The following is a 23,409-nucleotide window of genomic DNA, read 5'->3' on the forward strand; positions in this document are numbered from 1 at the left end:
GCTGAATCCTTCTCTCTTGTATCTCTCAAGTGTAGCACAGTCCCCACGCATACTATAGGACTAGGAAGTGTTAAAGTCACCATCATCTATCCATTAACTCTTGCTTGAGTGCTGTTGCTACCACCAAACAGCTGCTGAGAATCATTCCCTTCTCTGACCTCTTTACTTTAAGATGAGATCCTTTTGGAAACCAAAGACAATGAGGTTGCACTTTTGTTTTTCAAGAGGAGTTATTGGTGAGAGTATACCAATGCCTTAATATGGTATAATGATGTCTTATGAAGCCTAATAACTATTTTTGGGTGATTTTCTATTTGAGCAAAGATTGTTTCTGTGATAAAGTGAAGTATATATGTGTACAAAAAGGGATGTTTTTAGCAATTTTTTTTTTAACACTCCAATGTGTGGCTTGATGTTTTGAGAAAACACCTCCATTGTGACTACTCTGTGGAGCTATTGCCAAGGTACATTTTGCTTTGCTAGTGTAGAAATGGTCTTTCTGTGACCAGTAAGAATTTCTTGGCAATCCTGAATCAAAATGTTCTGGCCAGAACCTAATTTGGGGAATTGTATTTTTTTCTCACTAATTAACTCCATTGTTTCAATTAGGAAAGAACTTTTCCTTCCAGCCCAGAACACTGTCTCTGTAGAGGAAGATGGCTTTGAAATGTTTTCACGATGAAGGTGAGGATTTGTACTGAACTCACGCAGCCTCCCTTGTAACCAGAGTTTCGAGATGGCTGACCCTGTTTTTGAGGGTCAGTGTGTTGGAATTAAAGAGTTACATACAATTGAAAGTGATATCCAAAAAGTCCAGAAGATGCGAAAAGGATTTGTATTATCTTCATCTTATGGATGAAGTCTCACTGAGGTCAAGTATGTTGTCCAGGCTCATTATGGTTAGAAAGTAGGAAAAATGAAGATTAGTACATAGATCTCTTCTCTCCTTATCCAGGCAGAATAGTTCTAACTAGCTCAAGTGGAGCTCACATCCTTGAAACTGATCTCCTTTGAAGTTTGGTAACTAGCCAAGTTAATCAGTTACAAATTCTAAAACTCATAGCAACTACTTCACCTTCCTGGTGCATAACTGAAGAGACACTTTGAACATATAGAACATAGTCAGCAGTCTGTGATCTTTGGCTAGGAAATCTAAAATTACTTCCTCTCTATTAATACAAATTATGATAATTAACATTGGTGATTTATTTAACTGCTTTCTATATGCATTAAGCTTTGGAAAAATAGCTATAAATATTTGGTGATTTGTGATAGTAAATTAACTGCAGTACTGACTTAAGAATGATTTACAGCCTTTTTGATCTATTGGCTCATTTCCCCAAATGACTTTGCTCCCTTGGGCCAGGAAAAAAAATGTCACTATTGATACCTTCACCTTTGACAGATGCTCTTCTGTTGATCTGTCCTCCCCATATTGAAGATTTTAACGTTCAAGAACAATGGTAGAATGTGAAAGATGTGAGTTTGACCTTTCTGAAGAGGCTCTGGGAGCTAATGGCAGAAGGGATATTATCAAGCCACCCTTTTCTATTCTCATAAGATTTCCTGTCTCACTTCACCCACGAATATTAACTGAGCATAAGACATGGGATCTAGGGTCAGACACATCCTGCTCAAAATATGCTCTAACAGCAGCTTCAAGATTGTCAGTGTTGACACCAAAAGGGTAGGAAAAGAAACCAAAAAAAATTTTATAGAGCCTCATAATATATTGTTCAACTGTTAATTTATAGGTTATCATCTCAGTTAATATCTCATCTTGATTCAATAATTTTCCTATGTTAAGTCCTGCCTGTATGAAAAAGAATATCCTTTTATCTGTTTCTTCTGAATCTACACTTGTGAAAACTTCATGTACTGTTGCTTATTCTGGTGTTGCTGGTTTAATTAGCTGGGGGGTGGGGGTATGCTGGAAGAAGGGTAGCTGATGCTCCAGCCACTGGTAAAGGTGGTCATCATGAGAACACGACATACATGATATTTTCTCCTATTTTTCCAAAGTTGCTAGTCTTGGGGTTCTGGGTTTGTCAGAGAACTGGAGCAAATGTTTCCTTCTCCTTGTTGTGATTCCTTGTCACCAGCATCCAACTATCACAACTGATACCCAAATCCTTGTTTCTTACTCAGCATTTTCTTCCTAATGATGGCTAGTATTGTGCTGATTTTAGGTAGCTGTGCCTTGATCAGTATCTTTTGGAAACAATGATTTTTAAACCCACTGTTTAGTTTACAGCCTTTTTCTTATGTATTTGTAGAAGAGGATCTTCCCATTTAAGATTTATAGATTAAGTGCTATTTAAAAGACTGGACTATGTTGTAAGAAGTTGGCAGTTAAGAATAGTTTCATTCATGATTTTATACCTCATGGTGCCTAAAATAGTATTTAAAACATAGGAGATGTACAATCAAAATTCTCTAAATTAAACTGAACAAAAGTAATGACTGTGGCCTTCAGTGGTCATCAACACATTATCTAATGAGAGATGAAGAAACTGGTTTTAGAAAAGAAGCTGACACATGGTAGTAAGAGATGAAGTCATATATGGCTTCAGTGGATAATTTATTTCATCCACTTAACAGTCATTTACTGCATTCCTATTATGTTGCAGGCATTCTGCTAAGTTGAAAGAAACCAGAATGTAGTTTGAAATTCTTTTGGGGGCACTCAGAATTACTTTTAAAAATATATATTTTAAAAAAATTCTTTATTGAAGTATAATCTACATACAGTAAAATGTATAAATCTTAAGTGTACAGCTAGATAAACTTTTTATCTTTACTCACCCAGGTACCCACCACACAGATCAAGTTACAGAATATTTTTACCCCTCCAGAAAGTTCCCTCATGCCCCTTTCCTGTTAATTATGATTGCTACAGAACTAACCATATTCTAACTTCTACCAGCATATATTGGTTTTCTGTTAATGAACTTTATATAAAAGCAATCATATGGTGCATACTTTTTTGTGTCTGCCTTATTTTGCTTAACATACTGTTTTTCAGATTAATCCACTTTGCTGCATGTATCGGTAGTTTTTCTTTTTTAATTAATTGATTTATTGTAGTCCCAGAATTACTTTTTGATATTCCTTAAAATGGCACTGGGAAAACTCTGGGAGATGGTCATGGCTATGATGTACTTTTTTAAATCTCCCTAGAGCCACCCATTAAAAAAAAAAAAAAAAAAAAAAAAAGAGTAACTAGGATGGCAAAACCAAAAGCCATGTACAATAAAACTAAGTGAAAAGGTATCCCCACAAATGCCAAATATTGATCAAGATCAACTGGACCAGCATGGTAAGGAGAAAGTAGACAGGAAAAAAGAGGGGCTTCTTAAGAACTGACTGAGAATTCCCAAGTTAACAACCGATGTTCACTAGGAAGCTTAGCAAGCTAATCCAAGGAGAGCAGCCAAAACTGGAAAAGAAGTTAGCAGAGTAGCATTCATGGATAAGGCTTGTGTTGCCAGAGCAATCTAGGACCTATGTGCTTTTGATACTGACCATCCAAGTCCTCCTTACAAGGTGATTCCCCCAGCGAGGAGAAACTTCTGTGAGTAGAATTCAAATTGGTTAGGTTAGGGACAATAGGAGCAAAGAGAAGAAGAAAAAAGTAGGGAAGGGGAGCATAGTCAGCACACCTCAGGAAGTATCAGGGCAAATGATTTTGAGCACTTAACAAAAATAACAGAAAAGGGAGCTGTAGAGCTATGACTCTAAGAATGCTATCCTGGTTCATCTTCTCCTTCTAGCACAGAAAAAGTTTTTTCACTTAAAACAAGAAACAGAAAAGGATTGTGGGCAAATCTCATACAAATTATTGTAAGAAAAAAACCCTGTCCCACACAAATTATTATAAAGACCCAATAAACATCCCTATAGACAAAGAAAGCAGAAAAGCATGCCCACAATATAGATGAAAATTATAAAGTAATATTTCAAAGTAGATGTAAGAAAATAATAGAAGCTATGAAAGAACAACAAAAATATGAATTAGAAAAATTCAGAAATTATATGAATGGAAAAAGAGAAAAGGTAGTTTGAAAAAAATCTAGGGCTTGCTTGGTGGTGCAGTGGTTAGGAATCCACCTGCCAATGCAGGGGACATGGGTTCGAGCCCTGGTCCGGGAAGATCCCACATGCCATGGAGCAACTAAGCCTGTGCGCCACAACTACTGAGCCTGCACTGTAGAGCCTGCGAGCCACAACTACTGGAGCCCAGGCGCCTAAAGCCCGAGCTCGGCAACAAGAGAAGCCACCATAATGAGAAGCCCGCGCACTGCAACAAACAGTAGCCCCTGGTCGCCACAGCTAGAGAAAGCCCACGTGCAGCAACGAAGACCCAACACAGCCAAAAATAAATAAACTTTTTAAAAATAAAAAAGATCTATCTAAACTGAGAAAATAATTAAAAATAAAATAAAATATTAGAAATGAGGACTTGATGAGAAGGAACACAGGAGTGAATAAACACCACAGAAAATTCCTTACGAGAAATAGAAGATGGAAAAGAGATAAAAAACTGTTTAAATCAAAAAGAAATTGACAAATAAATAGATTAGAGCAGAAGTGATACAGAAGATAGGCAGTGAAGATCCAATAAGTGTATAAAAGAAGTTCCCCCAAAAGAAACCAAAACATGGAACAGAATTAATATGAAAAACTCTAATTCAAACAAACTTTCTTGATATAAAAGGTAAATAAAAAATATACACTAAAAATGTTTTTTTTTTCTGGCAGAATCAATCCAATGTGGCCAAACGGGCTTAAAAATGAAAAGAAAAGGCTTCTCTGAGCATCCACACCATGATATTGAATCATTCAGAAGAGAGGGTAAAAAATCAGATTGTCTTAAGTCTTTTCAAAAGCAATGCTTTACTATGTGAAGACAAGGGAGAAATATATTTAGGATACTCAATGACATAAACAGTGAGCTAAGGAGTTTATACCCAGCCAAACTGATCTTCAAGTATAAAGACTGTAGCAACATGTGACATACATACTAGAATTCAGGGAACAGCTAAGGAATCTACCAAATGACCGAAGAGACATTGTCATAAGGATTGATGTCTAACAGTGGTATCAGAACGTGTGAAGATGAAATTACACATATATACCTCTGCATTTCTTCTGAAAACAAAAGGCTGGAGTACAAAAGAAACTTTCAAGCAAATGTGAAACATAAGATCAAGTATAGTTGAGGATAAACTGACATGTTCCACTAGTTCAGGTACTTCAGTATCAGAGACAAATTTATCATGGCTGAATCTCTCTTAAGGTAACCATTGGTTGTGTAAGATGAAGCTCCAAGTGCCACGATGGAGGAGTAGCCATAAATCAGTATCAACGAATCATTGGCTGCACTTGGCTTTTATAAGGACCCATTCACAAAACCCCTGCAGAGAATTCCCAGAAGATTTGTACCAATAGGCTATGGCTATACCCAGAGACATCCTCTGCCAACAACCACCTTAGGCAAACTTTCCCTTAGGTAACTATTTCTGGAAGTGGATATTAGCCTGTTCTGAAAAAAGAAAAAAAGAAATCATTCTGTATAATCCTGAAGAGTAAGGTCATTGGTACCCTGAAGTTGAGACCCCCAACCAGTGGTGCTATCACATTGTTTTGGGCACAGGTGACACATTTCAGGCATTGTATAGAGGAGTGAGGAGTTTCTGAGTTTGGAACTTGCTACACAAGGTCCTACCTGTAATCTGAACACCGGGAGCATGCACATAACATTTTGAATTGTGCTGCTTTGGCTTTGCTTTTAAAAAAGCCACACTCTTCCATTGCAACAGTATTTCCAATTTGTTAAGTACATCTGACTTGGAGCCACACCCTGGAACTGAATTGAATTGAAGGGCTGCCTCAAGCAATGTCTTCTAGTTCTTGTCTACATTATGCCCTATATATCCCATTTCTACAGGAATGACAGTTTGGGGCATTTGGAAAAGTTACAGTGCCTTGTTGCATGTCCTTGGTCCCCAAATCCAAGGATTGTTGTTGTTGCCAGATTGTATTGCTTGAGGAAAGATAGGACACAGTCTTTGAAACTAATGGACTAAATTTTGCTGAATAACATTTTCCTTGCTTTATTTACCCCCAATACAAATAATTTTGAGATACTCTAAAAATAATTGTATTGGATACAACTTTCCTTTTGGAACTGAACTGAAATAACCATGTCAAAAGCCAACAAACAGATGGTAAACTTTCTGTTTCTGCTGATTTGGGCTAGATTTTTCTTAAAGCAGAAGAGGGGTTTCATGCCCTAAGATCTCAATGCCTTCCGTCCCCTTTTAACTGTAACAGATTTGGGTCATTCATTGAAGACCCACATTTATTTGCAACCCACATAATCTCAGTGTTATCTCAGTGTTTAATTATTGTAAATGATTGACATCAGAAATGCTGAAACATGAACCTAAAATTATGGAAAACTCTTAACTTCTAGTGTTAATGAGCCCAGCATCATTTCTGATTATTTTTCTCAGACATTGTTTCTATTTCAAGGTGTTGGGGCCCTATAAGCACCTAGTGTTCGTTTTTTCGGTTTTTTAATTTTTTCTGGATGATTTCAGAACCATGGACTGCTTATAAAGAAGCGGAAGGTCTGTCAGGTCAGTGTACTTGTGGCTTCAGTTTTCATGGTTCCTGGCAGACCAGGGGTAGTTCACGACTTCCTCTCTGATTTCTCCTTTCCTCCCTTGTGTTGTCTTTTTCTCTCAGGGGTACTGCCCTTCCTCAGACTCTACCTCTGTGACTCAACAACACTGACCAGACACTCATTCTATTAGGTGTTTGCTAGACACATTTACTTTTCTAACTTAATCCTTGTAGTGACTGATTTGTATATGGTGGGACTATGGATGCCTCCTTTTTATTTTGAAGATGAGGAAGACTGAAGTTTTAAGGTGGGAACTTGCCTAGGGCCACAGAAAGTAAGTTGCAGGCTCAAGACTTGTGTATGAAGGCTTTGAAACCATAATATCTGATTGTGGCTTCTGAAAGCAACATTGATAAGCAAATTACACGTTCATTCTCACAACTACCTGTTTGTTTTCACTCCCTCACCCCCCCCCCACCCACTGGTAGAACTTCATTGTTCATTGTTCCTCTTCACAGCCTCAATCCTATCCGTTCAGTCTTTAAAACTCAGATACTAGCTTAGTCTCTGCCATAAGCCTTTCCAGCTCCTCTTATTTCTCTCTCCCTCTGCCTTTTATTATTACTTTTTAATACCTTTTCCTTCAGCCCAAGTCTCATGACCTCACCCTCAACCATCCTCTGGTTGAGGGAGGGGGAGAGAATGTGAAACTGGCTGGTTGGCCGGACTTGCCCAGGTCCTAGGAATGCCCCTTGTCTATGTCCACACCTCCAGTCCAAGCCCAGCAGACCCCAGAAAGAAAGGCCCGGATGCCAATGGGAGTTCCCTTTATAACATCAGAGTCCCAGCTTTCCAGAACTGGATGAAACTGGGCAGGAACAACCCCCTGCACCCCAGACCTCAGACCCCCAAAGTTCGCTTCTTTGTGGGAAATGCTCTCCGCCTCCTGTCTCCAAGTGCTGTGCTCTAAAATGTCAGAGGGGTTGCAAGAAGCCCTACTTAACCCGTACAGGCCGCCTATCTCGGCACCATTTCCCAGCCCTTGGTTATTTTTACTCTCTCTGAGCTTCTTCCCATTCTTCAGGTGCTGGGCGAGGTGGCGTTCATTTGGCTTTGCTTCTGACACAAGATAAACGAGCTTGGGGCCCTGGGCGATTCACTCTGGCTGCCAGGGGGTTCCAAAATAGCAAACTATTTTTCATAACAGCAACGTGATATGAAGGGAGATGCAGCAGGTGCACTCAGATTTCCCATCGCCGTCTGGGGCGCGTGGCAGAGGGAGAGGATTCATTAAAGTTTGCACTGGTGTCCGGGAAGAAGAAGCGCCCCCTCTCACAGTGGCCATTTCCCTTTGGCTAGGTCAAGGTCTCACCTCCTGAAGGCAGATCTTGTCCTTGGCCAAGGTGGAAGCGCAGTGAAGCAGCAGCCTGGGCACCCCCATAGAGTTCCGTGCCTTTTTTCTTTCCTTGTAGAAAGATAAGGTTACGGATGTGAATATCTACTGAGTATTTTTTTTTTTTTAAACGTGATCTTGTGTGTTAAGCAAAAGAGCAAGATTTCTTAAAAGTTTCAAATATTTGACATTTTAGTTCATTAAATGTACGGTCATTTCAGAAAGTTTAAAGGGTAAACCTCTTTTCTGTTCTCCCTGTTTCCAAAGATGTAAAGGTGAAAGATCAAACTGACATTGCCTCTGTGAGTTTCTGTCTCATGCTCTTGACTCATTAGAAAAAAGCTTCTGCTTTCACAGCACTAATCGTTATTAAAAAGTTGGTCCCCAGCCCTACATCTGATACTTTCCCCTTATCCCCCATCATGAATTATGCACATGTTTTTAGGGTGGAAATTATAATAAAGCAAAGAGGATTTTCATTTCTATTTGCATGTACTGTGAGTTTCTTTTTGATGTTTCTCCCCTCATCAAGTTAATAGATCTTCCTGGTTGGAAATGAACTAAAAATAAAATTGAAGTATATGTTAGAATAATAATAATATGAGCTTTTCAAATTTGGAGTGAGACTAGGGGACTTATTTTTTTTTGGTAAAAATGTCCAGAATCAAGGCCAGAGTATGAGGGAGCAAATCTTATAAGCACTAGCTACATGCTAGTGAGCTGTAATTGAGTGCGTAAAACACTGCATTCTGTCTTATGATACATCTTAATTTAAACATTTCTTTTCCCAAGGGACCACAGGGTATGTGGTACATGAATAAATAAATGCCATGACTTATTTTGGAGGCTCCAATTATAATACAATTATATGCATTGCAAATTTTCATATGCTACTTTTAGTTTCTAGGGTTTTTTTTAAAATTATTAAACTGAATTGCACAAAGAGATAAACCTCAACCCAGCCAGAAAAATGGAGCCAGAGAGGTTAGTGAAACTGGACAGCAGAATCCCCTCCATTGTGAGCTTGACCCCATCAGAGAAATAGTGATTACATTTTACATGAAGTTATACTACTTACTGGCCTAGCTCAGTCAGGCCTAGGAAGACCGGGCAGAGAAACAGAAATTTGTGACTCTCTTATTGTCATGTCTTGCCGGATCTTAGAGACCATTTCTCTTCTCAAATCAGCAGTAGCTCCTGATCCTACCAGAAGAAAATAATACATTTTTCCTCCTTAAGGACAGCATTTTCTTTCCTTGGGTCACTAAGATCCATTTGCTAAATAACTCTTGAAATCTAAAAAATTGCCTCAGAGTGGCCAGAAGAGGTGAATTCAACCTTGCAAATAGTTCTCTAAAACCATCACCCTCCTAAAAAGCCTTTTCTCTTTATACAGTGTAAGTTCTAGCCACACAGGGTAATTTGCTAGCTTCTAGTCTCCATTTCCTAACCATCCCTGACTCTCTCTCTCTCTTTCATTTCTCTTTATTAAAAAAACATAAGAGAGATGCAGGATAGTGGAGAGGTTAAGAGCACTGGCTTGCAATCATGTAGACCAGGGTTTGAGTCCTGTATTTTCTACTCCCTACTTACTTACCAGCTGTGTGACCCTGGGCAAGTTACCTAACCTCTCTGTGCCTCAGTTTTCTCACATCTAAAAAGGTGATAATAATAGTTCCTATCTCATTGAGTTGTTGGACTGAATGAGCAAATAAAGTACTCAGCCGAGTGCCCACATGATCCCAATAGATATTAGCCATTATCATATCAAAAGCATCTTACTTTTGAGTAAGATATAAATCCAAAACTCAGTAAATCCATTCAGTTAGTGATTTCCCATACCGATCTAATTGAAAAATTGAAAACAACTACATATTTGGATTAATTAACCTAATTGGGGGCTGAATAGTCTCTTTCATTTTGTCATGTCCAGGAAAACAGACATACCCTCCTCTCCACATACCCCAGACTCATGCACACTCAGTTTCCTGCCTTCACGTGTATGGCCACACTCTCCTCCACCAGACCAGATGAAAAGGGAATTGAGGACAAAACAGAGTTTGGGGTTGATTTATTTTTTTGTCTACAGGGACACAATGACTTATTTTCTCTCTTAATAGTTAGGGTCCTGATGACTCCTCTCTAGCTGGAAAGCTCAAGCTCTGGGCTCACAAGCCCCCCAGGAGACTGATTACTGTAAGTCACCATTGACCTCCTATCCACTAAAACCCAGAGGTCAGAACTTTAAAGACACTGTAAAGAGTTTACATTGGTGCATTTAATCTTCAGCTTTAACTGACAGTGCTGTGTGGGACAGATAATCGTGCCTAACAGGCCTGGTGGAGCAAGATAGAGGGGCCAGCATCCTAAGGCCAGTGGGAGAGGCAGAGACTTGTGAATGAAGGTCATGGACAAGGATGGCACTCCAGCCACTCTGGCCAGTAGGTGGGGCCACAGCCCATCTCCACCAGCCAGGTGGAGCCCCCTGGATGCTTTTTTTTTTTTTTTTTTCTTTTTTGGCGGTACGCGGGCCTCTCTCACTGTTGTGGCCTCTCCCGTTGCGGAGCACAGGCCCCGGACGCGCAGGCTCAGTGGCCATGGCTCACCGGACCAGCCGCTCCGCGGCATGCGGGATCCTCCTGGACCGGGGCATGAACCCGCGTCCCCCGCATCGGCAGGCGGACTCTCAACCACTGCGCCACCAGGGAAGACCCCCCTGTATGCTTTGTGCTGCCTTTGATTTTCCTTTTTCCTTTTGAACTTGATTTTTCCTCCCTCTCTCCCTTTTCATTGCTGCCAAAGTTATTTTATGTTTCCATGCAGTTTTTTTTTTTCCCTTCTCTTTTTTCATGCCCATTCTATTCATTTCACAGATATTTGAGTGCCTACTATGTGCCAGGCACTGGTCCAGACACTGTCAGTAGAGGATTGACTAAGGCTCACAGGGTCTCTGTGTGTTGGATGCTGACATTTAGAGATGTAAGCCAGTGCTTCTCAAACATGAATGTGCATAAAAATCATCTGAGCATCTTGTGAAAATGCAGATTCTGATTCAGGAAGTCTAGGTAGGGCTAGAGAGCCTGCATTTCTAATAAGCTCCTGGGTGATGTTGATGCTCCTGGTCCAAAGCCTATACTTCGCATAGCAAGAATGCAAAGCCCTTCTGCTCCCCCTCCTTCCCTGCGCGGCTGGCTGATCGTCCTCATTTATGTTAGTGGAGTTTCGCAATGTCACAGACTTGACCTTTCCTGTGAGGCTGTCAGTTGCATTCTATGACCCTGACTTAGGCTAGCATTCACTCAAATATCCAAGAAGCACAAGGAAGAAACGGGTGGGAGGGTATGGTTAGATGACCCCACAGCTTTCCGTCCCAGCCAAGACCCACGCCGTATGATGAGCGGGACCGCTGAGACGCATCATACACACAGGACACAGCTCCTGCTTCTGGATCATAATAGCACGTTAAGCACATCACATGATACAGCCTTTCTCTGGTAACGGGGGTGCCATTTACTAATTTGCTGCTCTTACATGACTAATTTAACTCTAGTTACTACTCGGTCTTTAGGGAGTCACTTATTCGCAAAGCAGAATCAGGCTAAATAAATAATAGGAAGCTGGGAAAAGAGGCAGATGAAAGTAGAAAGTGGAAGTTAGCTTTTAATGCAGGCTAGAGATTTGCTGGTGTTTAATGCAGATCCCCTTTTAGAGCATAAATGCAGGCTCTTCCTCTGTCTTTAAGTCCCCGTGACCCTAAGTGAATAGAATCCTGTAGCAGAGAGCAGCTACCTTCTCTTCTAATAAGAATCACATCCCAATAGAACGTAAGTTTCCAATTACTATGCAAAAACCCAGGCAGAATTACTTAAAAATGTACAGCCCCCTAAGGGCTCTCGATGCTGTAGTCCATGTGAATCTATCATTTGCATGCAACTATTGTGGGGAACAACTGAATCCTCCATCACAGGCTATTTAATCAAGTGAGAAGTCCCTAAATTTCTTTGCAAAGATTCAAGAGTTCTGGAGCTAAATATGCAGTTGGTAATATATTCTGGCTGTCTGCATGCAGGCTTCCTTGTTTCATTCTGAATGGCATGGTGTTTGCATTGACATTTAGATGATGGGTCATCTTGGATTTCTCCTGTTCACAGCTGAAACTTTAGTGGCATCTCCCATTAGTAATCACTGTGCTTTTTTTCCCCTAGTGACTGAGCCGTTTACAAACCAAGAAGAGGAAAAATTATATATTTGGGTACAGACTGTAGAAGAAAAATAAACTAACGGCACAGTAGGAAAGGTGCCTAGGGTTACTTTCTGTGGATAACTGATGATCAGGTGGAAGTAAAGGACTCAGAGGAGGTGTTTCCCCCACCCTTACCCACCAGCCCTATTGCCAGACCTGTTATTTGAAAGTTAGATGAAAATAGCCCGCAAAGACAGTCTCCAGGATCAACCACAGCCACTAATGCAATAAGATTTGAGGGAAGCAGAAAGAGTTCTTTCTACAAACATCTACTTTTCTGATCTATCAAGGTGCCTGGAATATTCCCTTGCTTTTATCTATCTATCTATCTATCTATCTATCATCTAATCATCTATCTACGTATCCATCATCTATCTATCTAACCATCCATCTCCTTGAAGTTCCTGTTAAGATACAAATGGGTTTTCTGGATGGAGCTCCCATCCTAATGCATTGGCAATCACAGACATTTTGGCATCATTTAGTCATCAGCTTCAGCAATCTGTATCAGGCCTCTGAGGGACCAGTGGGTCTAGAGACCAGGGGGCGCAGGCCAGAGGCAAGGCTTTCAGAACCATGGAGGCCCCAAGCATGGAGAACATAATGGTCCATTGCCTCCAGTATGCAGTGCAAACCAAAGACAGTTTTATTTTACAAAATTAGGGTAAAAAAGTCAAACTCAGTTTTGGTTTTTCCTATGATGGCAAAATATATTTATGTCACTGTCCCTGTTTTGTGAGTGTTCTAATTGGTGCTTGGTTTGTCCACCTAACTTGGTCGGTTCTGGGAGCCTGAAAAGTCTGAGAAGAGTCAAGGCATGGGGTGGAAGTGTGGCAGAGGCATGGGAATGGAAGGGGAGAGAAGGAAGGAAAGTGTTTCTCCTTGAAATGTGCCTACTTAGCAATTCTGCTAAGACTAGCCTGTGCAGTTTTTCTTTCAGAGATGAAAAGAAGCCATCCTCCTTTTCCTTTTTAATCCTTCAAATCATTTTCTATTACTGCCTCTGCTACATAACATTCCCCCCTCAGCTCTGAGGCTGACCCAGCAGAACCCTTGTCACTCCACTGATGAATTGAAACACTTCTTTGGGCTCATTTGGCTGGAGGTGCACCTACTTGCACCCTCTCTGAAACTAGAAAATTACATGGACTTGAACTTGAGTCTTCTGACATTTTCCCACAGTACTCCACCTATGGGCCCCACTCATATGTCCTGAGTTGGAGAAACGCAGGAACTTCAAAGGTCAACCTGGTTCTCTTTGTGAGAACTCTCAGATACAACCACAGACCATCTGCCACCTTGATTGGGCAAGACACTTCAACCTAACATAGAGCAGCTTGGGAGATGTGTGCCGTGGACTTGGGAGAAGAGTCAGGATGATATTGATGGGAACTGGAAAGAAGAAGTTAGTAATGAGAAGAGTTTGTAATTTCTTTTAGACTATTATATAAAGATAATGGGGATGCCAGCCTGTTCAGACAAGACATTCTGAGAAGCTGGCTTATAGTCCAGGCCTTACAGAACCATGGCCACATATTTACTCCTAGAATCTTTCTGAAGAGAAAGAAACTGCAAATGACAGCTGACTTGCAGAACCTTTCATCACAAACCCAGAGTCCCTAAAAATACCTGAATGGTGCTTATTGCTCTCAGACATTGTTTCAAGCAGTTTGCAGATATTAACTCATTGAAAGATTGCAACAAGTCTCTGAAGTAGGCATTAGATTACTCTTATTTTCAGATAAGGAGATTGATGCAAAGAGAGGTTAAGATTTGTAGAGATTATAAGATTTCTCTTCCTCCTATCAGAATTCTCCAGAATTTTGCTTAAAGCTTAGAGGTAGCATAAGCACTGCAGTGTATGTTTCTAAACAGTCGCTGTTGTTATTGGTAGATTGCTATATAGCAGGCTCTGTGCTAAATGCTTTATACAAAGATCCCATGAGGTTTATACTGTACCACTCCACCACTACTTTTTTTTTTTAACAGATTGGAGACAGAGAATAGGGAAGCTAAATAACTGATAGAGGGTCACACTCTTTTTTTAAAATTTATTTATTTATTTGTTTGTTTTTGGCTGCGCTGGGTCTTTGTTGCTGCATGCGGGCTTTCTCTAGTTGCGGCGAGCGGGGGCTACTATTCGATGTGGTGTGTGGGCTTCTCATTGCGGTGGCTTCTCTTTGTTGCCAAGCACAGGCTGTAGGTGCGCAGGCTTCAGTAGTTGTGGCATGCGGGCTCAGTAGTTGTGGCTCGCTGGCTCTAGAGTACAGGCTCAGTAGTAGCACGGGCTTAGTTGCTCCGCGGCATGTGGGATCTTCCCGGACCAGGGCTCGAACCCGTGTCCCCTGCACTGGCAGGTGGATTCTTAACCACTGCGCCACCAGGGAAGTCCCAGGTCACAGTCTTAATAAGTGGCTGGGCTCAGACTGGAACTCAGGGCTGTTGGCTTCTAAAAGCCATTCTTTTAGCCACAACAATAAACTGTTTCTCAATCCCTGGATGGATTAAAGCTACCAAGAGTTGTTCTATGAATCTGTAAGCATATTCTAGATTTTAAGTGCCAGAAATGGAGTTTCGATGCCTCAGGAGGTACCTGGGCAATGTCCTGATTGCACCTCTCATAGTGGAATCCTCGGCAGTTACAGAGGAGGAGAGTAGTGACTTTGAGAAGTCAAGCACCATGACTGTCAATGAATTTCCCTTCAATTCATCAGTAATTATTGGTCACTGATGACAAACCTCTATCTTATTACATATCTCAGCATTATGAAAGAAAGGAGTGTGTTATGCTTGCTTTCAGGAAACTCACAATTTTATTACACTGACAAGGTGCTTACATAACGTATTTGACAGTATATATTAAGTGCGGAAGAGAATGCAAGCAAATTTTGACGACCTAAAGTTTTAGCATTCTTGGTGTCACAAATGTGTGGGCCAGAAAAGATTCAGAAGTCACAAGTTCCTTTTTCTGAGCAGAATCCCTCACCTTCTACCTCGCTCTACTCCCACCTTCCACTTTGTACCCTAGCTCCTCATGAGGTACTTGTTAGTCTTCAGCATCAAAACCAAGGGATCAGTCCCTTGATCCCTCTCCTGGAACCACTTTCCTTCCCTTCTGGCCAAAACCCAATGGTCACCTACTCCTTCCTTTCCTAGAATTCTTTCTTCCCTATTGTCTCCCACTACCAGTGATATCATATACCACCATTCCTCCTTGACAACTTCCAACTTGAGGAACCTGTATTGCTTGCCTTCTCATCTCCCATGTCTAGAGAAAGTCATGAAAACAGTGGTAATATGGTCCACTCAATAGCTGGTCTCTATTACCCTAGCTGGCCTCTGGCTCCATAAATTTATTGTCAACTACCTGCTGCATTCTCCATAGTGGCTGAACCAACCATTGTCCAGGCTTCTCAGACTCTTATGCCTATTTCCATTCCTTGCACCTGGAGAAGATTAAGTCCCATCATCTTTACTGCTCAAGGCTCTACAACTTGAGAGCTTTCAATCTACCCCCTTTTAACCAGAGGATCTTCAAGTACTTTCACTCACCATCTTGGTCTCACTCCTGTGTCTGCAGAAGAAATAGCTTCATCTTTGCAGAATTCAAAGTCTTCAAAATAAGGAAACTTCAAGGCTAGTATGAAGTATGTTTTTGGAGAAGATAGTTCTACTATACATTCTTTCTTGCTCTTTCTTCTGCCCCTTCTGGCTGTCTTCCCTCAGCCTAAAATATGCTTAGGCCTCCCTTTTTTGAAACAAAAATAAATACAAAACCCTTTATTTCTCATATCAAGCTATGGCCAGTTTTCTTTAGAAGAGAAGTCAAAACACATTTCCTTACCAACTTCTGACTCCTCAAGTGACTGCATTTGGTGGCTTCCTAATGTCCAAACCTTTAGCTTTATCTCAGTCCTCACCTTGCTTGACCACTGATGGGTGTATTTTTAAAGAAAACATGCCTCTTGGAGGGCAAGTTCTTCTGAATCAGCCTGGCACTTGGGGTCCACGCACTGTCCCCACCATACCTTTCCAACAACTTCTACTAACATTTCTTCCCACCCACCCTATTATCCAGTGCAGCTAGAGTCCTCACTAGACCCTAAGTGGACCCCCAGTGCTTGACCACCCCTGTCTCTTTCCTCAACTGAACCTTTAATTTGGAATTCACTTCTTCCTCTTCTACCTCCATCAGAAAAAATCCTATCCATCCTTCAGTGCCCAAGTCAAACACTACCCATTCTAGGTAGCTCTCTGTGATTTCCCCCAATGAGATCTCTTTGCCTTCTTCCACCCTGCTCTTGTTCAGTGTCCATACCTCTATTGTGGAACTTTGCACATTCTGCCTTTTAGATATTTTTCTCTCCCTCCGAGACAGTGACTTAGAGAGTATCTAGGCTGACAGAAGGTGTCTAATTTGTTATCATTGATTAGTAAAGCACCTGGAATACAACCGGTGCTCAATAAAATCGTGGTGCATGAATGGTTGAGGATTGTTAATGGTGAGAAAAGAAGAAATAAGGGCTGGCAGGCACAGCCACGTCAAGTTTCATGGAGGTACTCTGGGTATTATGTACTCTTTTGGCGTTACAGGAATTATGGTGTACTTTACTCCATTCTGGTCACAAGTATCCCATAAAACCTACCGTATCTTGAGTGTTTGTGTTTACTGTGCTGCAGACATTGGGCAAGCACTTCTGATGCATTATTCCGCTTATTCTCACAATAACCTAGGTGAGTACTATGATTATCCCTCTCATTTAGATTAAAACCTAACTTATAAAATGAGCCTTAGAGTGCTCTGTGTGCCAGAGGTGACACAGCTGAGAATGGGGTGAGCTGGGACTCACACTCAGGTTGATTGGGGCTAAAGCCTGATCTCTTAATGATCATATTATCCTTTTTCCACACTAAAATTAAATTTTTAGATTTTTTCAGATTTAAAATCATTCATACAATCCACATTTAGTCTCAATAATTTTAGTCTAAAACTTATGTTCAAATTCCAGTCCCTGACTTTATTCTTGATTCTCTTCCTCTTTGGGCTATGGAGGCCCTGTCATTCTTGCCACACCCATGACTTTCTCTGTTATTACCCTAAAAAAAAAGGCTGATGTTTTCATTAAAGTCATACAAAATTTCATATTCTTCCTGAAAAGCTGTTGATCTCACCTTCAAAGTTCATCCATGTTCTCCTTGGTCACGGTGAAGTCACATGTTATGTTATCGACCTGGTGCAGGGGTAGATTTGTCCCCTTCCTTGGAGGGGATAAATTCACACAAGATAGATTATAAGCCTTTAGAAATAATTACCATCCAGAGCACTATAATCTCCAATGTATAAATTCATTGATAGGAAGGAAAAAAATTCTGCCTTCACAAGGTTATTTCATTTCTACCTGTATTGTGGAGTGAAAACCATTGCCCATTTTGTAATGGCAGTCTAGACTTGACTAGATTATAGAACAGAAAGCTCTTGAACAAACAGGGATAGTAGCTGAATTAATACTGTCTGCCATTTAGTAATTACTCAGTAATTTCTAAGTACAAGATGACATGTGTTCTCATAGGCTGTACGGTGTATTTGGTATCTTTGTCTTTGCGACAGCATCTCTATGGCCAGGTATTAAACCCCATGCTTTCTCCAAGCTAATGTGGAAACAGGAAGGGGTACTCTCAGAGAACGGTCAAGTATAATGAAAATGTTATCTTTCTAACTTACTTGAAAGACTTAGCTCATTAGGGGCTTCCCATAGTCCCACAATGTTCAAGCATGGTGGAACCTCTTTTAGGGTTTGTTATATCCCCCCAGTCTTCAGTACTGGAAAGTTTCACTTAAAAGCAAGTGTGCTTTTAATATTTTATAAACAAGAAAACAATTTGTTGATTTTAATCTACCAATCTAATTTCCTAGAATTATTTACTAGCAATAACACTTCTTATCAAATGGATATTGGGTAAATTAGGGGAAAAAGGAGTGAAACATTCTAAGATCCTCAGAGCTTCCTCAGAACATGGAATTGTATGAATCATCATTTGTAGAACTAAAGCTATCTAGCCACAATGCTGATTCTAGTAACAAGAAATCTCCAGGAGGAACCCCTTGAAGTATATATACATTCCTCCCTCCATCTCTCATTTGATCAATGATCAGGTATCTTTTAAGAAACTACTTGACGTCAAGATTGTGACATGGACATATATACACTACCAAATGTAAAATAGATCACTAGTGGGAAGCAGCCACATAGCACAGGGAGATCAGCTCGGTGCTTTGTGACCACCTAGAGGGGTGGGATAGGGAGGGTGGAGGGAGATGCTAGAGGGAGGAGATATGGGGATATACGCATACATATAGCTGATTCACTTTGTTATAAAGCAGAAACTAACACACCATTGTGAAGCAATTATACTCCAATAAAGATGTTAAAAAAAAAAGAGATTGTATTACATGACTTAGATTGGCTGGCAGTGCAGGGTAAGATGATTCTGTACACTTAACAAATTTACTACTTAGTCCTGGTGATAAGATATAAACACAGCTAATGATATGTGTGTTATGAGTCTAACCAAGACACAGTTTTATTGGAACACATCACACTCATTCGTTTACTTACAGTCTTTGGCTGCTCTTGCATAGCACTGCAGAGTTGAGTAGCTGTGACAGAAACCATATGGCCCACAGAGCCTAAAATATTTGCTATCTTATCCTTAATAGAAAAAAAATGTGCTGACCTCCGGTCTGGACTTCACTGAGGAAGGCTTTATAATAAGGCCTAAAAGTAAAGGTAAAAGTACAGATTTCAGCTTGGCCTTATAGAGTGTCAAGAGGACTGGGTTCCAACTACTAGATATAAGACTTTGGGCAAATTTGGCTTAGATTGTTTTACCTTTGAAATCACAAGGAAATTTTTAACATCTAAGTATGTGTTGAGCAGGAACTCAAAGCGAGCATTTACTACACCAAAAGGGGGTCAATATTTGTGACCATCACCATAAAATAGCTTTATGCAGTAAATAGGCCATATGATGAGAGGATGAGGCAAAGGCAGAGCTTAGCATTTTTTAATGGTAGGTATGTGGGATTTTAGTTTAAAAACAACTTCTCAATGAACTGGTAAGCTGAGAGTATTTTTTACACAGAAAAGTATTTTACACACATCCTAACAGTTCAATAGTATTGGTGATTAAATAATATCAATGGAGAAGCCAGATTGAGATGGGGAAGTTATCATTATTCTGATAAAAGCAAAACACCCCCACTATTCCTTTGAAGAAAGAAATTCTCTAATTTTATATGTGCCTCCTCCTTTGATTTGAAGGTTCTTTTAAAAACCTTTCTAACAGCTGTAGTGTATGACCCTTGGAACACATCATTTATCTGGGGAATAACATTCATTTTAATATCATTTCACCAAGGAAGCAAGACTTAAATCCACATTTTCTGATCCACTTAGTTGATAATATTCTTCTAAAAAAATTTCTGGCTGGTGAAAGGAAGATAATTTAATTTAAAGAGATTAGGTATATTGCTTGAAATGCAAGTCCCCCAGAATTTGACAGCAGAACAAGACCAGTGAACAGAAAACTCATCTTGCCTCCTTGCTAATACATGCGTCAGGGAATTTATAAGTTGGGCCGTCAGTCTTTGCTCCATGGAGTAATGTCAATGTCGTTGATTCTTAAAATCTGACATTCATTAGAAGCACCCAATGTGGATATGTAGCAGGATTTTTGACAAATCAGCCAAGTGTCACCATTCTGTAAAGGATTATAGAGTGATGCTGCTTGGCTTTGAGCTCTTTCTTTTGTCTGAATGGATCTTGTCTTCATAGAGCACATGAAAGGTTGGGTTTCATTTTCATTCCAAATGGGATGATTTCACTTTTTCTTTTCCATTAAATTAGGGGGAACTTGGGAGACAGAAGGGGAAGCTAACATTTATTATTCATTTATTATGATCCAGGTACTGTGTAGGTTCTATTTTTGTTTCTTTCTATCTATCTAACAACATAAAAATATTATGTACATATGTGTGTGTATCACAGTAACCTATGAGTTACCTGTTATAATTCATCCCCATTTAACAGATAGAGAAACTGAGGCTGAAAGAGGCCCAGTCATTTGCCCAAGTAATAGAGCTTCAGTGGAGAGGAAATCTGTAAACTTGGTGGAAAATTTATCAGTGACCAGCAAGTGCCATACAGAATTCCATTGGTCAGGCTGCTCTGCCTACTTCTACCTTTGTAGGGGAACTAGAAATCTACTAATGCTGGTTGGCTTTTCAAACTTCATGCTCTCCTCAAAAGCCTTGTGCAAAAACAACAGTATTTATTAGTTTGAAAACAAGCACAGGTCTGCCCCTGCCCCCAGTTGTGTTGTTAGATTGGAAACAATGCCGCCTGTGGCTCTCTGTACCCTCCCCTCTCATTACAGCCCATCCTTGGAACACAATCATTTTCTGTGTTATCCAAAGGTGTCATTACGGGGTACCTGGTATATAGTTAGTGCAGTGTCAGCATATTCGGTTTGAATACCCTCACCCCCATCCCCAGAGGATATAACTAGGCCATAAGAATTCCTTTGGGGCTGCTATATTGGGTAGGGACATAGTTGTGTGTCTGGGCGAACTGTTTTCAGTGGCTTATTATCTATAGCTTTAGGTCAAATTTGAATAAATTCTCTCTTCAATTCCAGGAAAACAATAGCTCCACAATTTGTGATGGAAAAGTAAAATGGATTTGCATGAAGGCTTTGGGGATGTTAAGACAAGCTATCGGATGAAAAGCTGGAGTTAAAATGTTTTACTTAAATTGGAAGTTTTGAAATGAATATTGTTGAGGCAGAAGTGCATGTTCTAGTTAGTATTTTATGCTGGAACTTAATCTTCTAGGAAATAGCTTAATGGGAAGCCTGAGGTTTGCACACATAATATTTCAGGGTCCTGAACATTTTACACAGTAATGTCCATGTTTTCCCTGCAGCATCACCTTTGAATAAACTATGTCTTTTTTCCCAGCTTCAAATATTTTTCAATTGAAGAATAGAAAGGGCTATCTTCAGAGTATTTCTTTAAGGTAGAGAATAACTACAGCTTATTGTTAGCTAATGTAAAAACTACTGTTTATTAAGCAGAGCCTAAGAGCATGGACCATGGAATCAGAATGCCTGAGCAATTTGGATCTCACAAACTCCACAACTAGTGAGCCACGCAATCTTGGGCAGGTTACACGACCTCTTTGTGTGTCTGTTTCCTCCTCTGTAAAATTAGGATAAGAGCACTTACCTCATAGGGTTGTTAGGAGCATTAAATGAGTGAATTCATGTGTTGGGGAGGAAAACCTTTTCCTCTAACCTTTTATGTTCTGAAACCAGGACCTGTGAATTATATTAACAAAAGACAGATTAACAGGAGAAAAGGCACACATAATTATTAATATTTACATGCACAAAGTTTCACAAAAAAGAAATGAAACAAAAAAGTGGTTAGACTTGGGGGCTTACAGACCATTTTCACAATGGAGGGGAGGTTGGGCTTCAGGGGATGATACATCATGAGGAGGTGAAATAAATGGGGAAATATGGGGGAGCTAATGGAAGATACGGGTTATTTTATTAGGCTCTGTGTATGCAAACTCATCTCTGTGTCGACTTTTCATCTCCAGTGATAAGAGTCATTCTCCTCTTCATGGTACAGGGAGGTGGGGAAAACACCTTCACAAAGAAAAATTTATGCCTTGATTTTGGACAGATAAGGGGAGGGCAGAGAACTCTTTCTGCAGCTGCTGATTCTCAATTGCCTTCAGCTGAAAATAATCATTATGCCAAAGTGGCATATTTGGGGGTGGCATATCCTGATCCCCTTCACGTGTCAAGCATTTAGAACAGTGCCGAGCACAAAGTAAAGGCTATATGCATTATAATTCTTACTATATTAATTGTAGCACTGTTAAAAACATCAATTCTAATCCTCACAACAACCACGAAAGGTAAATTAACCTCCATTTTACAGATGAGAGAACCAAGGCTCAGAGAGTTGACTTAACTTTCCCAAGGCCAAACAGATCATAAATCTCAGAGTTAGGAAACTAGCTGTGAGAGCTGGCACTTTGAATGTGTACAGGAGAGACAGGAACAGAAAACTGTCCCTGAGTCTTAGGATTTTTCCAGGCTGGGCTGGGAGGATTTTCTGAAGCAGTGCTTACTGCTTCTTTAACTGAGCAGACCTTTAATATCCCCTTGCAACAGTCCAGGACTTGGAGGGGCTCTCCAATCCCTGGAGAAACAGTTTAATACTAAGAAAAGAATAAAATTTGCATAAGTTCCTTAGTTACAAACAGTCATCAAGTGTCAGTTGCATGCCAGGAGCTCCTGGGAGACCGAGATGCTAAGAATTCTCCAGCACTCTGAGGCCCTCAGGGAAAGCCTGTTTACTCAGGGCACCCCAGACACAAGTGCTGAATCCAACAGTGCTCCCCCTTCCCTCGATCCCTCCTCTCCTGCAATACACAGCCCCTGAGGGGGAGTCGTACAAAGGGATACTCAAAACAGAGTGGCTTCCCTGGAAGTCACTTCCCTAGAAGCAGCTTCCTGGAGGGAGGCATTTCCTTAGGGGACTCTGAAGGATGAGACAAATATGAATGGCAGGGAAAGCATCTTTTACTTCTCCCGGCTCCTCAACCACAAGAACTTTGTCTTAGTCACCTCGGAAGTTGTTTAAATCTAAATCACACCACCTATCACGCAAACCCCACCCGACCCCCTAGTCACAGTGCAGCACTTCCGGGCTCCAGGGGATCCCGCATGTGAGCGGAAAGGCTTTGGTCCCAAGGCTGCGCGGAAGAAGAACCGCCCCAGGGTGCACTGGGCCAGTGAACTGCGCATGCGCGGTCCCAAATCTCTAGCCTTCAGAAGCCCCAAGCGCCGGGCAGCGGAGGCTTGTGGAGCGGGACCCCGGGGCCCGTTTCTGATGCCTGCCAAGGTCCAAGGCCGCCACAACTCGCTCTCACTGTTCCACTGTACATCCTCGGGGCTGGCAGTTCGTCTCAGCAGCCGCAGGCATCTAGAATTTATCCCCGGTGACCATCACTGCCTGCCCCTCGAGCTTATCGCCTGAAGAGCAGCCTCGGGTCAGTACTCTCT

At 40.9% G+C, this 23,409-nt stretch overlaps 1 protein-coding gene and 1 long non-coding RNA gene across 6 annotated transcripts in view; one reads left to right on the top strand and one right to left on the bottom strand.

The window, feature by feature from the left end:
* RORA (RAR related orphan receptor A) overlaps positions 1-23,409 on the top strand; it is a 1,120,706-nt gene that overhangs the window by 18,871 nt on the left and 1,078,426 nt on the right. For 3 of the 5 annotated variants that reach the window (XM_079912652.1, XM_079912651.1, XM_079912653.1), the window contains exon 1: positions 23,218-23,396. The exons of 1 other annotated variant lie outside the window; for it this stretch is intronic. The gene's annotated coding sequence lies outside the window, so the exon portion shown is untranslated. Of the gene's footprint in view, positions 1-23,217; positions 23,397-23,409 lie in introns of those variants that run through there. One more of the 5 variants, XM_079912656.1, reaches the window with a different exon arrangement.
* LOC307182529 lies at positions 15,942-19,022 on the bottom strand. Its single transcript, XR_013827191.1, has 3 exons — positions 18,885-19,022; positions 17,440-17,526; positions 15,942-16,015 (listed from the first exon to the last, which is right to left on the bottom strand). It is a non-coding gene; the product is annotated as an uncharacterized lncRNA (long non-coding RNA).

The sequence above is a fragment of the Stenella coeruleoalba genome, assembly GCF_951394435.1.
Source record: "Stenella coeruleoalba genome assembly, chromosome: 2".
NCBI lineage: Eukaryota > Metazoa > Chordata > Mammalia > Artiodactyla > Delphinidae > Stenella > Stenella coeruleoalba.